This window comes from Labeo rohita, chromosome 22 (genome assembly GCF_022985175.1).
Source record: "Labeo rohita strain BAU-BD-2019 chromosome 22, IGBB_LRoh.1.0, whole genome shotgun sequence".
Taxonomy (NCBI): domain Eukaryota; kingdom Metazoa; phylum Chordata; class Actinopteri; order Cypriniformes; family Cyprinidae; genus Labeo; species Labeo rohita.
The window spans coordinates 12,419,463-12,436,348 of record NC_066890.1 but is presented as its reverse complement, the minus strand read 5'-3'; the positions used below and the strand labels follow the sequence as shown (position 1 = coordinate 12,436,348).

Genomic DNA, 16,886 nt, shown 5'->3' with positions numbered 1-16,886 from the left:
CGTCTTTTGCCATAATAGCTGCAGACTGTAATAGAAATGCTTCTCTATCGGTGTGCGTCCTCACAGCAGATCGTGATTGCAGTTTTTGTTATTCATTATAACAAACAAAGTGTAGAGATGTAAATAATGTATTCAGTATGCAGTTTAGAGAGCTTGAATTAAATATTAAATATTTCTATATTCAAAACTATTATTATGAAATGCATTAATGCCACCTCTGAATCTTGTCAAAAAATCTGTAAATATTCCTTAATGTCACATTTGTTCTCTTTTGTGGTGTGGGAAGGTGAATTGTTGTTGCTGATTATATTTGACTGGTAACATTTTTCCTGATTGTATGGGATTATTTTAATTAAGTTTATTGTTTAATTTAGATTTTTTAGAAAATGGGAAGGTTCATTTTTGTCATGTGATCAACAGGTGTTCCTAAATATTTATTTATTTATTTATTTATTCAGTAGGAGCACACAACATACAAAGAATCTTTAATTTGACCATAATTGCAGGTGCCTGTCTTAATATCCAAGAAGGTTTAGAGAAAATATGAAATAAGTTTAAAGTTATTATAGATTATAAAGGGTTTTATGATTAAATACAACTGAAAAGTACTATAATTACACCCCACCTCCCCCCAAGTGAATTTTGGCCATTTCCACCACTGCAGATAAGTGCCAGATGCTTTTGCTAATGTTAAGTACTCTCATGTTTAAGGTCTTGCTTTTCATTTCTGAAATTCATTTCTGTGAAGTCACAACTGATGGATGTTCTTGGTGTGATTTATCAACAATCCAATTTGTTGTTGATTATTTTAATTACTGCAGCTGAAAACTATTATTTTCATATGACAAAGAGATAGAAACATAATTATAATATTTTCTTTAAAATTGTTTACTCCCTTATTTAAGTAGAATAAAAAAGTTACCCTCTATACCAGCCTCATTGGTCTCATTTTATCATTTTAGTTTATTTATTTTATTAAATCTTTATGGGTCTAGTGGAAGTAAATTGAAAAAAGTTATGTTATAATCCTCCCTATATGCACAATCATGCTAGTTTGATGTTTGTTTATTTTAATGTAAGTTTTTAGGAAATGTTACATATCAAATCAACAGAATTATTCAATCATTTAGTTGTTCAGATGAAAGGTTTCGTAATTTAACATAACAGCAAATCAGATTTATTTTGTATTAAATTTTTTATTGGCTTCTTAACATAGCAGTTGTCATTTATGATAGCGATTCTACTCCTGCATATAATTTCTAAATAGTTATAGAATCATGATGACTGAATATATATAATCATAGCTTTATATAATGATAGCATTTCTTTTCTGTTATCAACAAACAAAAGTCATAAGATAAGTAGGAGATATTAGGAAACATGACACATAGCAATCATATAATATACACGTATTCAGATCAGTTTCATACAATATGAAATATTCAAATATTCCGTACAAAATTCACATTTAAAACCACGATAAAGGGTGCAATTATGTATAGATAAGAAAACTATTTATGCTTTTAAGCTCTGTTGACATGAGGAAAACAAAAAGGGAAAAGAAAATTCAGAACAATTTCACAAATAAATATAGTGTAACTTCTAATGAACATTAAATTTCAGTTGTTCTACTTTTCCAACAACCTTTTCTGCATTTTCATAGTTAGCTTTGGCTGCTTTATTTCTGGCATCAACCACAGAATCGGCTTCTTTTGCTGCTTTGTATCCAGTGATTCCTCCTCCAATCGCTCCTGCAAGAGCTGCAGTTCCAAATGTGCAACCTGCAGTGATTCCTATAACAGCTGGTGCTCCAATGCGGGTACCTGTAGCTTTTATTGCAAATGCAGTTATGGGACTGACCACTTCTTGTAATATGCCCGTTTTCAGTAAAGGCACAACAACTCGGACACCCAGAAAAGCACCAATCAGTGTCCCAGTAGCCACTCCTGCAAGCTTAATGAAAAGTTTTTGAATAACATTCTTCTTTGCCTTTTCTTATTTCTCTTCTGGAGAAATATTTTTCTCTCTTTTATATTCGCAATCTCATCTTCAATATTTTCCTTAACAATCTGAAGCACCTCATTTTTGTAGGGGCCATTTTCTTCTATCATTTTTTCAATGGCATCCAGCAGATTTCTCAACTGAACTTTGTTCCTTCTGTTTTTCCAGTATTTACTGTCAATAACATGACAGTAACCTCCACATTCATTAATAAGGTCTTGTAGTTTTGGATTCTTCTTCACAAATTCCTCAATGGTTTGACCTTCTAGGTCTTCACCATGCGTGAACAAAATCACTGCATGTTTAAAGATTTTTTTTCCAAGATACTCAACAATTTTATCCACAGTCTCCACCCACAGTTTTTTTTTTTTGTATCTTTCGACCTTAAGAACAATGACTAGAGCGTCAACACCTAGAGCACAATCAACAATGGAACTAATGATCTCTCTTTTGATAGTCTCCTCATCACAATCAGTATCAAAGATTCCAGGTGTGTCAATAACTGTGATCTTTCTTCCACCAACCATCCCATCACGTGATTCAGATGTAGCTGTTTCAGAACTGGGTGAAGATTTAACTGGGAATAACTTTTTTTCTGAGAATCGTATTTCCAGCACTGCTTTTTCCACGTCCTGTTTCCCCAGTAAGGGCAATCCTTCTGTCAGGTTTAGATTCACTTGCTATTTGAAAAAGTACAAGGTCATTAGAGAAAAATACTTTTGTGTGTTTGTGTTTGTTTTATAGAAAACAATGAATTGTAATGCATACATTAAATGAATTTCGTTCTCATTGCAGTGTTGCAGAGTGAGTAAGTTTACATGTGAAATCTTACACAGATTTTGTTTAAAAGCCCAATGTAATGTTATAAACTGAAAATGTGTGCAAAAACCGACATGACCAAGCCCAAATATTTAAAGGGGTCATCAGATGCCCATTTTCCACAAGTTGATATGATTCTTAATGAAAAGTCTATAATATACTTTGGTTAAAAATTCTCCATTTTTACCTTACCAAAATCAGCTCTGCAAAAATCATCCTGTTCTGGTCGAGGCTGCTTTAAATGCAAATAAGCTCTGTTTGCCCTGCCCCTCTCTTCTCTATGTCTCTCTGTGGAGGGACGAGCCTGTTTACTTTAGCCGCGTTTAGCCGCTAAACTTGCTAACTAGCACGTTATTAGGAAAGGCGATCACAAAGATTCATTAAAAAAAAAAAAAAACCTTACTCCCTTCTGCTGTAAGTGCAGCTGGATCATGAATGATTCGTGCGAACATAGGCGGATACATGTAGATCGGGAGCCGCATTCCCTTCACAAACAAATGTAATCTACTGCATCTTCAGCGGCTCAGATGTCGGGAGTAAATGACGACCACTATGTTCATTATTACATCCAGCAACACAACACCTCAATCACTCAATCTGAGATATTCTTGTCTAACTTACATCCCTGCTCTGGCATTGAAACAAAGAGGTCGGACTGTTACAGCTGATCTGAGGTAAGACACTCATGTCAATCAACTATCGTGGGAGCGGCCTCTGTCAAAGTGACGCCAAAATGACAGGCATCTGAGAATGGCTCGATTTGAAAAAGGGAATATTATTTTTACAAATTAATTAAAAACCACTGCATGGATTTTTATCATTATAGGGTAGATTTGTACATACACTGCCAACACACATTAATGTTCAAACAACATGTAAAAGTGAACTTAGCATCCAATGACCCCTTTCAGTCTTTAGTTAAAAAAAAAAAAAAAAAAAAAAAAAAAAAAAAAACACTAAAGGAAGATTTAAATTTAGCTCTCTTTCTAGAGCAAAATAATATTTTATTCATGCTTGAATTATCTACCAATGCATGTTCAAATTTGGTTAAATAAATAAATTAATTAACAAACAAATAAATGAATGAACTTATAGTTAACTCTTACACAATATTTTTTTCATTCTGCACACACTGAGAACCGTTAATAAACTTTAATAAACTTATTTTTGGTGATTACTGTATAAAACCAAAATCTAAAGTAAACAATTTTATGCCCACCAAGCCACTAATGCTCAAGTGTCTGTATGAATGCTGTTGTTATTTCTTACCTCCCATGGTTCTTGTTCTTACTTAAAGTGAAATATCTGCAATGTAAGATATAACATCTTGGGCAGTTGAGCACGACTTACTATACTGGACTGACTATACTGTATATTGTGAAGCAGTACTTGAACCTTCTTACACAAAACACCATCTAACAGAGAAATAAATAATTATCAATTATTTGTCTGCGCCATCTAGTGTCTGTTTATGAGCACTGCAAATAAAACGAATCCCATAATGGCATACAAGTGAACAGAATTCATATGCAGAAGAAAATAATAACCAAAAGCCTAAATATCTGGTCTCTAAACCTTTCAAAAAGGTGAGTTTAAGCTCTGTCATCGATGTGCTTCGATGTTCATATTTTATATTGTATATACTTTTTTTTTTCTTTATGTAAATTAAATGATTTAGATTTACATAATTGTGTCTTTCCTCTGATATATTTTCCTGGCCATACAACAACAAGAGTCTTCTGCCATCAGTGTGAAAGTCTGGCTACGTGAGACTAGGTGCAGAACAGCTGTTTTATGTGGATCAGCCTGAACCCACCATGAAATTCATCTGTATTATTGTACACAGGAAAGCAATTAAACACACTCCAGTACTGTTGATTTATCGGTCAAGTTTTCAAGTGGACAAGATAACTGAATTCCCAACCTGTCCAGAATTTTAATATTGGTGCATGGATACTTAATTGTTAGGTGTTAATACTATTAACACTAAAAAGTTAAACAGTTTTAGGAAAAATAAAATTGAATCTCCCAACTGCACAACTGCTGTTCTCATCAATTTTCTATAAGATAAAGTCAAATGTTTGGATTGCAAAAAAAGGTTTAAAATACATTTTACGTGACTATTGATTAAACAGTGAGCAAGTTCAGCGCACGTACTGATGAGCATATGCTTAAGTTATACGCCTTAGTTAAATTAAGATACTTAAACAGCTTTTATAAAAATGCCTTAAAAACTTTACTGGTGTGCATCTTGAGACAAGAAAATGGCACTGACATATTTTAAAATATGTCATTACAAGGTATTTTCAGTTAAGACTGCTTGTCATGTTATTAAACATGTTATTTTATTCTGAGAATGGCCTTCAGCCTTGTCTGTGAAACCAGGGGAATAATGTGTAAACAGCGGTGCTCTCTTATCACAGTTATTAGGATCATCATACTTACACTTTCAAAGCATTTCTTCCATTTCTTCTTCTTTCCAAAACAAGATAGTCGTAAACGAACCTAAATAGAACAGAAGTATATTCATCCGCCTTTGTATTTATACAGCCAATTAACTAAAACTTATGCTTTTTTTAAACAATAGCCATGTCTAAATTAAATGTGGTAAATTAACGTACTGCACTCACCATATTAGCTCCACCATCGTCTTTCCTCCGCTGGAATCGCGGCTACTGTAGGAGTAAAACTAAATTTACACTCCTCACAAACAGCAGCTCCTCGAGTGAAAAAGAAATCATTGAAAGAAAAAGGCAAAAAATTTTAGTCGAACTCGCCGGTCAGGGGTTCAAGCGCAGGCGAGTAAGAACACTAGCTAGCAACGGATGAGAAATGTCCCGTCGTTTAGACAAAGAACATTTTTTTGCCGATCACAAAGAGTTTCTCAAGGGACGTGATAAAAGATAAATGGCAGAAAAGAACATCAATAGAACTATCTAAATCTAAATTGAAATTGAATAAAGCTTGAATTCATACACAATCACAGTGACAAAATGGCGTTGTTACTCGCAGCACCGGTGTGGAGGAGGCGTGGTCAGGAGATAAATTTCATAATACCAGTTAATTTAACTGATGTTTATTCACAGGTTCAAATATGTCTACAAATTAGTAGAATCTACTTATATTTTATAAGCAATGCAGTCAAACTTAAACATTGTATTAAAATGTAATTAAATTGTGTAATTAGATACAAAATCTGGGCTTATGTCAAGATTGTCTTAAAATCACTTGAATTAAAAGTTGTTATATATTTTAGAGCCTATCAAATGTTAACAATAATGGCTTTCAATTATACTGTAATGTTGAATGGCTACACTGTAAAACGTTTTCACGTTTCAAATCCAGCAGCTGCCATAAAATTTTAAGTTAAATCAACTTAAAAGTACAAGTCATTTTAACTCATTACAGTAAAATAAGTTCAAATGACTTGCACTTTTAAGTTGATTTAACTTGTGGATTGAAATGACTTTTACTTTTAAGTGGATATAACTTAAAAATTTTAAGGCAGCTGCTAAACTTACGTTTTTAAGTTGAAACTGGTGAAAACTTTTTACAGTGTATAATTAAGAGGTGAAATTGAGGGGAAATGCATTTATAGAGACACCAGTAGCAGTATTTGTATCACTACTTCATTAATAATAGGCTACGTAATACAAATACGTTATTATTAAAAATATATTATCTTCATGTTTTTCTACATCCTTAGCCCCCTTCAGATTTTCAGTTCAATGATCCAGCCCTCAAATGAAGCTAACTGAATAACCCTGGTTTAAACTAACACTGTGATATGCTTGAAGTGTTTTATATCTATAGATTTTATTTTAGGCCAGGCTAAATTGATCTAACATAGGCTATGATCAACTCACTGTCTGCTGCTGGCCACTTGGTCATTACTTTAAATAACAACAACAACAACAACAAAAACAAAAATAATAATAATTTAACAAAAGACCTACAAAGTTACAAATCTCAAAGTCCACTCCAAAGGGAGATATTTTGTTTGTAAAAAAAAATCTCTTTTCAAGAACTACTTTGGGTACAGCCGTGGCCTAATCGGGCTTGTAATGGAAAAGTTGCGGGTTCGAGTCCCAGGTCCGGCAGGGATTGAAGGTGGTGGGAGTGAATAACCAGTGCTCTCTCCACTCCACCCTCAATACCGCGACTGATGTGAGTCCCTTGAGCAAGGCACCGATGCCCCAACTGCGGCGCAGCAATAGCAATACGGCTGCCCACTGCTCCGGGTGTTTGTTCACTACTGTGTGTGTGCACTCGGATGGGCTAAATGCAGAGCACAAATTCCGAGTATGGGTCACCATACTTGAACACACGTCATGTCCTAAAATATCATCAGAGCCATGCTAACAACATTAGCACGTATGCTAACGTGCGAGCGAACTGCATGTGTGTGCGTTTGTAACAAAGACTATAGAGGGTATGCATGTGTGACCGGACTAAGTGTTTGACAGCAGTGTCCACCTATCAGCACGTAGTAGGTGTGATGCAGGTAAGCGCGCTGAGCTTTAACAGGTGGTTATTTCAAATTGATTTGTGCTTAACTTATACAGCATTTTTGATTTTTATAGTGCATTGTTTTGCTCTAGTGCTGTTTTGGCGCTAGTTTAGTGGAGCGAGAAGGTCCTGGCTGCAGCCTGCAGAACGGGGTGGAGCTGCATGTGGGGCAGGGCTACATGTGTCGCCCCGCCCACAAATTATATCATTGGTTAATGACGCCAACGCGTCATTTTATTTATCAGCGCGATTTTATTTCCACTCGTTTGTCGCCGCTGCGTTGGTGAGTAGTTGAGCTACGAGTTTTGTCTTATTTGATTAGTTGTAATGTTTGATTACAACAGTGCGTTCATTATGTCACTAATGAGCGATTGTATAAGGAGATGTGAAGTAGTTAAAATTAGACTGCCCTCGTGTGTGTGTGTATTATTACATGTTGAACGTATGTGGTAACAATGGAAGACACAACAGGTGGGCCTCTGCTAATAAAACAGTGATGTTAAACTGCTATTTTGTATGACCAATAAAATGAAATACTCAAACTGCATTATCTTCATGTTCTTTGAGTTTATTCCTCTTCATATATTGTTTAGTCCAACGCTTTTGGACTTCCAACTTTCTTTAACATGAGGTAATCTCTATATTTTATCTCTATCTTATGTACACATAATTTATTGTGGAAGGTTTTGTTATCAGAACAAAGCAATAGCTGTCATGTAGTTCTTATAAAAATGGCACTTTATCAATTCATAATTCTAAGACAACATTTTCAAAGAAACTTTTAGTGTTGAGTTGGTGACAAAAAAAAAAAAAAAACATTAAATACAAGTAAATGCGTAAATAAAAATAAAAACCCATAAATAATTTAAATTTTCAAATAAACATTAACCGTTGCGATATACAGTTCTTAATGCACAAAGATATGACATATCGAAAGCAGGAAGTGGATGCTTGCTTAGAAATAATAATGAAATTTTGCCCAAAATAATGAATGAAAACATATTGTTTATTTTTGTATGTAAGTTAATATCACGAATGATATTATATATATATATATATATATATATATAGCTTCAGCTGTGCTCTTAACCGCATTTCCTGTTAACAGAGGTGTCTACGTCATTACATGTCATTAGCCAACTGAACCATTTATTAATATCACATGTAGATAATTAACGAATTTATAATATATTGTTTAATATTTTATATGTAACAGATATTTAATATCACGAATGAATCGTAGCTTGAACTATGCTCGCAACCGCATTTCCTATTTACGGAGTTGACTACGTCATTACATGTCATTAGCCAATGAAAGCATTTAGCTTTACAAGTAAAGGTAGTAATTTAATGTTATCTTTTATTTGATTTATTTATTTATTTGTCTAAGAGTAAAAATATGTTTTATGTAGATGTTCAAAGCCAGAGACAGGATAGATTCATTCTTTTTTTGATTGATATGAGCTATTTGTAGAAAATAAATGTTTCCATTGTCTTCTGCCTGTTTACTTAATATTTTGATGCAAAAATAGTATGATTACTTGTTCACATTTTAATTAAATAATTGATGTGCGTGTTTTTCATTGCAGAACTCAAACCAGCTCTGGAGTTAACGGCACGGAAGGCCGCGTGTGAGAGGAGGCGATCTCCTCAGCTTCTTCAGAAGAGAGGGAAAGACAGTATAAGGCAAGTAAAGGTCATAATGTCATAATGCCATATTATATATATTTTTTGACTAGTAGTAAAAGAATGTTTACTTTTTTTGTAGATGTTGAAAGCCGGAGACATAGGAGAGCTTCATTCTTTCAGGATTGATGTGAGTTATTTTTGAATATACATGTTTCTGTTGTCTCCTGCCTGTTTGCTTCACATTTTGAACAGTATGATGACTTGTTCACATTTTATTTAAACCATTGGTGTCCATGTTTTTCATTGCAGAACTCAAACCAACTTTGGAGTTAACACAGAAGCCTACTTGTGTGAGGAGGTGATATTCTCAGCTTCTTCAGAAGAGAGGGAAAGGTGGTTTAAGGCAAGTAAAGGTCATAATTTCTGTGTAAAAGTGGAAAAGAATGTTTTATGTAGAGGTTAAAAGGCCAGAAACATAAGAGAGCTTACCGTTGTCTGCTATTGTAGTATTCTAAAGCACTGTGGTAGACAAAGACAAGAAACAACCACACAATATGGTTGAAATAATAAAACAGTCTAGTTACCCATCCTTACAGAATTGGATGCACCTCTGTTTGAAAATGGTTACATTTGAACTAAATGTTTTCTTTTTTAAATGTTTTTCTATTTTAGGCCACTGATGAAGAGCAGGTGGTGACTGGGATGAATGCTGGACAAGGAGGAGAAATGATCTTTCCCCCAAACTGATGCAACAGTGGTTTAAAGGAGGAGGCCGCCCTGGATAATGTCAAAGATGTTGCACGCCTTTGCTGAACTGATGGGGCTTCATGACTGCATTAATTATCTTAAAGAGATAATGAAAATTGGCAGTGATGCATTTTCTGTATGCAATCATGGACTATGAAACAAACCGTAAGTGTATAGTCTGTAAAAACAAAATGTCAAATGCTTGTTGTGTGGTGTTCAGTAGAAATGGAGTTCACACTCATTCATACACATGCTCACAATACTTCACACATTTGCTTGTGTTAAATGTTATAATGTCAGTGTTAATGTGGTTTTATTTTTAGTTTGTGTAAAAAAAAAAAAAAAAAAAAAAAAAAAAAAAACTAATAACTAATTGTACAATTATTGTAAAGTAGTGTTTTTGTACAGTAGTTTTATACAATATACAAAATTCACCAGACAAAATAGTCAGCAAATGTTCAGTGCTTCATTTATAAACTCTGTACCTGCTAATGCCATACTTTTTCTACATTTCTTTTCACATGCATGTTACTTTTGAATGTTTTCTCTTGTTGTAGTTTTTAATAAACATTTATCTTTTGATAGTCATTCTGTGTGTGTTAAAGTGATTTTATAATGATCAAGATTTGTAGATTTAATGCCTAGCTCAATTTTGGGTTCATTTTAGCCTAGCAGTGTAGTAATTTTAAACCATAAAAAGAGCAACCCAGCATGCTGGGTCAAAAAATCAACCCAACTTGCTGGGTCAAAACAACCCAGCGTTGGGTTCGTCCCTTTTTCACCCAGCGCTGGGTTGCCAAAATAACCCAAATTGGGTTGTTTTTAACCCAGCATTTTTTAGTGTATCGTCATACAGACGCCGTCGTCATCATTAGCGAAAGAGGACTGTCCGTGTTTGATCCTTGCCGTGACGTTTAGTGCCCCGCTTCATGTTGTGCATTTGTTTTGGGGAGTATGACGATCTCATTCTTTTGAGAGACATGTAAAAGAACTGTTCTGCCCCTTTTTCTTTTCATTCGTTAACTTATTTTTTTTTTTTTTTTGTGTTTTCTTTTGTCTTTAATTTTGTGGAAGTAAAGCTTATTTGCCTTGGTTGACTTTTCATTTCTTTTCTGTTAGTGGTTTTGTTGGTGGTTTATGTTTATATTCATTTGATAATGCAGATCGAGTTGCCTGTTATCATTGACTTCTGACTCCAAGTTGCTCTCTAATAACCTTGTAATCAAATATTTCATCCTTATAACATTTCATTGTTTTTCTTTTTCTTTGGGGTTGATACTCACATTGTGTGGGGTTATTCTATCAATTAACTGATGTCTATACTGTGTTTTGTTTGAAGTCAATTTTTTTATTGTTTATTTATTTATTTTTGATTTATTGCAGGAGCTGGGGTCCCACGCGTGAACGGGTCTTCCTCTTGGTGGTGGTGGTTCTTCTTTATTGTGTGCTGTGTAGCACTTTGAGTGTTTGGTAGTGTGATCCGAGTGCACGGTGGTGTGTGCGTGGAAGTGTGTCCTTGTACAACCAAACTCCATTTTGTATCCGGCCATTGGGAACCTCAGCCCTGCTGGTATCCATCATTTTGTTCAGTTTATTTACTTGTTATATAAAGTTGGTGTGCATTATTACCTCTTCTTTTCTCTGTTTGTAATTTGTGTTTGGTTTGAAGTGGGCTTTCCAGTTTTTTTTTAGTTTTTTTTATTATTTTTAGTGTCTACCATTTTTAAAAACATTTTTGTTTTAATAAACATTTGTAATTTTTATACTTTACCCATGTCTCCTGCCTAATTCTCTGAGGGAACCGAACCTGTGTGTTTGATCACTCGCTCAATTTTTGGGGTTTTTGAGTATTATTCCCTGGGGTAGTTCCTAGGGTGGCGTAGTCAGATTGTCTTATTGGTAAAAGCTTGGGTTTGGCTTTCAAAATTGCACCGCTCCATCACACATGTGACGTCACCATCAACTGGAGTGGCTGCGGCTTCGCCTACTGAGTGGCAGCATTGGTTTCAATGCGAATTCTGTGACAGAACACACAAAACACCTCTAAAACAAGAACAAGCTTTGTGATTGACTGTACCAAGAGATTTGACGAGAAACCTGAGGTGTATTTTTACAAACTGCTGAAAGCTACTGAAAAGAGAAGCAAATTAATCGCTGTTATTGCTGTTTCATGTTAATATTGTGAATTGTGCAGTAAAATCATATCCTATATATTGTATTGTTGTATACCGTATTGACAAGTCAAGAACTAAATATTTACCATCTAAAATTCTACTCATAACTGGATGTTTGTAAACCCTGACAAAAACTATACATACATCACTGATATAAGTGATAACCAGGGTTTAGACAAACCTATTTAGTATTTCCAAATGAGTTCACAGGCAAATTTGCTTCATTTATTTTCCCCGGCGTAAAAATCAGACACATATACGTGTTAGAAAACACGATTTCTGGTTGCATCAATATCCATTGACCGCTGGATATTTGTTAAGTTGTTAGGAACCTTATATCAGGTTCTGCAACTTTTAGTTTAAACTGATTATCATTTGTTTTACTCGCGTTTTCGTATCTTCCCTATTAAATCCATTCACGCTGAAAGATTTTGCGGGACAATGTGGTACACGTGTGACACTGATACATTTTGTACTGTTACACTGCTTACATTTATATTTTATTCTGTGATAATTCCGGGGTGGCAGGTGGGGTGGCACTTCCACCCCGTGCCACCCCGGTAGATCCGCCCCTGAACAATTCATTCATTTTGAACGAATCTTTAATGTGACTCGCGAAGAACAAGTCGTCTCGGGGAGTGATTCGTTCAGTCGCATGTGCGCAACATCCTATTAGGTTCTGTACTGGAATTAGTTCACCTGTTTCAGGTCTTCGAGTTTTTCGAGTCGTTCGTTCATCTTATGGGGCTGTCACGTGTCACGCTGATTTTGTTCAAATTAACGAAATGACCCGAAAAAAGGTTTGTTCATTTTGCTGAACGAGACTTAAAGGTCAGAGTCGGTAAAATGATCTGAACTTCCCATCACTACTACGAATCACGTCTAAGTTCATCTTCTGCGTACTCCAGCTAAAAAAGGTAGTGCTGTTGCCAGTGGATTAGGGGTAGCAGGAGCAGCTGCAACTGCAGCTGGCGGACTTAGCGTTGTTTACGGGAATTTCAGGAAAGAACAGAAGAAATTAAGACAAAACATAGAACAGGAACTTAAGGAATTTCAAAATAAAATCAACCCCTTGATTAGCATGCTGGAGAATATCTTTAAATATATTAAAAAATATTGAGAAATCCTACGCTATCAAAGCACAAAACCAGTGCAATATGTGAACGTTTCTCCTACTGCTTTGAAAAAATGCACCTCTTCCAGAGAGGTGGCAGCAGAGATCAAAACAAGATCTTTCTGCTTTAAAGAAAACTACTGTTTTCTAATGTATAAAACAGTTTCTAAACTGGATTTTAAAATATATAGTACATATACATATGTATGTATGCTATGCAATATCAACACGTTCTCACTCCCAACTCGTCACATAATGATGCTTGGTCAGGACACCTTGGCGTCACTTTTTGATGCACAGGGTACCACTTTAGCATAATTTTTCGGCATTCAGGGTCCTCCATTGCTTTAAATAAGAAACCATTGCAGAAATATGCCAACATTTAGGAAATTTATTACATAGGACCATGTGTTGTTTTATCTCGCCTTAATGTCAAACTTAGTACAATAATTGCTGCATCTTGAATAAAACTTTATAGAAAAATCATAAAACTGAACCTGTTTTTGACTCATGCAACAGGATTTGTTTGTAATGCTTTTATACTGCTTGTTTATGGTCAATAAATACTTGTGACTGTACTTTTTTTTTTGTACTTAAATTGCCTGCCACGTGTTTTATATTGTTCAGAAGTGGGTAGGTTTAGGGCAGGGGTGGGTTTAGGTCAGGTGTGCTCAACCCTGTTCCTGGAGGTCTACCTTCATGCAGAGTTCAGCTCCAACCATGATCAAACACACCTGAACCAACTCATTAGGATCTGAAGGAGCACTTGATAATTACAGACAGGTGTGTTTGATCAGGTTTGGAACTAAACTCTGCAGGAAGGTAGATCTCCAGGAACAGGGTTGGGTATAAAATTGTTTCTAGTTCTTACAAATGCATACAAACCATTCAATTAAGACAACTGAAAACAACTGAGGACCCTGTGCATCGAACTTTTACGCTAAAGGGGTACTTTGAGTACCCTGAGTCACCAAGGAGTCCTGATCAAGCGTCAATATGTGACGAGTTGGGAGTGAGAACGTGTTGGCAATATAGGAGCCTGAAGAGGAAAAATAAGGTGTTAAATAAAAATAAAGTTTTCTGATAATGACAAGGTGTGTTCATGTGGCATTAATCACACTGGAGTAAGCAGTCCCTTTCTGCAAGTGCATTAACCAAATGGCAAATAAAACAACTGACTGAAATGAAGGATCTCTTGCTCTTGCTGTGGTACATGTTAATATTTTTTGTACAGAAACTACCAGAAAACAGCAGGTGGCACAGTGGCTTGGTGGTTAGCACTGCAAGAAGGACCCTTGTTCGATCCCAGGCAGGGACAGAAGGCCTTTCTGTGTGGAGTTTGCATGCTCTCCCTGTGTCAGCATGGGTCCTCAGGTTTCCTCCCACAGCCCAAAGACATGCAGGTTAGGTGAATTGAACATTCTAAATTGTCCCCTGACTTGTGTGTATAACAGACTTGTGTATAGATTGAGGAAAGCCCCGCCCACTGCACCACTGCTGGGGATGAACTCAGAGAATAATGACTTATATGTGGACATGTCTCTTCTCCAGTCTTCATCTGAACTGTATTGGCCTGTATTGGACTATCTGTCTGCACTCCCTGTGATGGGAGTTGCTATTTGGTGTGTATGGGCAGCACACACCATCCCAGAATGCCCTGGCTGTCACAAATTCCCTCCCAGCTTCCCTCTCTCACCTCCTATCATAAGTCGTCTGTCGTCTTCTGCCCCTTTGCTGCTCTATCCTGCCCCAGCCCCTCAGCTCACCCTCAGTCCACTATCAATGGTGTGGCTTCACTGCAGGTCTGCCAGTCTCCTTTGGTCTTGTGGCTGAAGGATACATTGTCTCCGTCTCCAGCCTCTGAGTCCCAGACTCCGCCTCGGTTCATCGAACCAGCGGCTCCACCATGGCTCTTAGCTCCCTCATCTCTACCATGGCCTTTCAGTCCACCAGTCCTGCCAGGCTCCCTCGTCCCTCCGGCTCCACCTTGGTTGGTCGTCGATCTGCCCTGGCTTCAGGACTACACTCCTACGGCTTTGCCTCATCCTGCCGTCTGTCTGGCTCCATTGGTCTCCGTTGGGCTCCTTCCTCCCTCCGGCTCCACCGTGGTCTTCCGGATCTCAGCCTGTGCCTCAGTTGCCTGAGCTATCTGCTCCGCCTTAGCCCACCGGATCATCTGCGTCACCCTGGCTCCATGACTCTCCGTCTTTGTTCTCCTCCTGAACCTCCACCAGTTTTGTCTGCTTGCCTTCCATCTGATCATTGCAGATCACACTGTGCGACAGGGATCTAATAATCTTTGGTACGACATGCATGTAGACTGTACGATAATGACACCTATTGATTTGTAGGCTATAACGCACGTTACTATAGAATAAGACATCATCAGCATGCACTAATGGTAAACAAAAAGAGCATGATGAATCATATTTTGGCAGTTGTAGTTTGCTGAAAAAAGCGGTGAAAAAGGAAGGAACAAGAACTTGAGGTAAGCAGTTTTAAGTTTTACTGCCATGTCATATTACTTTTATGTCACATTTTTATTGGCTGGTCAGTTAACATGGGTTGTGGCAGCAAACACACTGTGCGATGATCAAGCTGCATTTCTGACACTCTCGGAAGGAGATCGTAGGCTATCTTTGGTTGCAACACTATGACAAAGGCTGTCTTTGAACTGGCCTCACTGTATGACATAGGACCACAGATTAGGAGCCACGATCACAGAAATCGCCACCATTGTTTCACAATGGCAATCTTTCATCTAGCACAGCCGAAAATCGTACAGTTTGTTTCTGGTTTTATAGTTTTATAGCATCTGGACCAATCAGACATACATATTTTTGTTACATTTAACAAATAATCTTCAAAACCAATAACCCAGCTATATGCTGGAGTTTTGGAGACAACCCCCCAAAGCAACTAACACCCCAAAAGGGCTTAGTTGCCAGGGCGACCATCTGATATCATAGGTTTTATTGCTTCAAGGAATGCAAAGAGCACACTACATTTCCCTATAGGAAAGACACACTGCCTATAGAAATGGACTCTTTCCTATTCCTTGACCTTCCTATCACACATAGCCCAGGTCATTGTTTATAGTTTTACTATTACTGCCTTGTAATTTTGTGTTTTCAATGTATTCTGTTGTATGCATTTGTTATAATAGATCTCTAGTGTAGTATAACTTACCTATGGCATGTTTGGTCTCTTTCAATTTGTATTTTGATGATCTAAATGATGGTGTATATTATATGTTGATACCTTTGCAACATGTTAGTGTTTTAAAAATCCTTAGTAGTTTTTGCATCAAAACCCAATCAAATTACATATGCAAAATACCATGCTCACAGACAAAGAGTCGTAAACTTTCCCTCCAAAGGTGAAAGTTACCATTGGTTCGTGGACCTCCTGGAGGCACAGCCTCCAGAGAGCTTAAAGGCATCAAACGATTGATCGCCTCCCTCTTCACTCTCTTCTTCTCCCGATTGCTGCCCATGTGGAGGAACCCACGAGGACCCTGAGCCAGCACAGGGTGTGCCTGGCGGGCCCGACAGCCCCCAACATTCAGAGCTGTGGCTCTTGACCACAAAGAGCCAGACATTTCCACTCAACCCTGGAATTCATCTTCATGACTCGCCTCAGTCAGTCAGTGGTTCTTTTAGAACCTAAGAAGATGAACTAGAACTCTTCAGGACTTCCCTAAGCACGCTCCTTTCCATTCCCCAAAGATCACAGGACTTCAGCTGGGTCCCTCTCAGCTCTTGGTTCTTCTACACTTTTCACATGGGACAAAACTACCAGTCACCATCGAGTCAGAACATCTTTGGAGTTCATCACTCTTCGGACCCAGAAGAACGTGATCACGATTCCAAAACCACCACTGCTTCAACCAT

General features: G+C 37.0%; 1 protein-coding gene and 1 long non-coding RNA gene across 2 annotated transcripts in view; one reads left to right on the top strand and one right to left on the bottom strand.

Annotated features, from left to right (window-relative positions):
* The window catches only part of hykk.2 (hydroxylysine kinase, tandem duplicate 2), a 250,973-nt gene that overhangs the window by 18,539 nt on the left and 215,548 nt on the right, over positions 1-16,886 (top strand). The window lies entirely within an intron of this gene.
* On the bottom strand, positions 1,481-4,214 carry LOC127153271 (uncharacterized). The gene is made up of 2 exons (XR_007825230.1): positions 4,090-4,214; positions 1,481-2,681 (listed from the first exon to the last, which is right to left on the bottom strand). It is a non-coding gene; the product is annotated as an uncharacterized LOC127153271 (long non-coding RNA).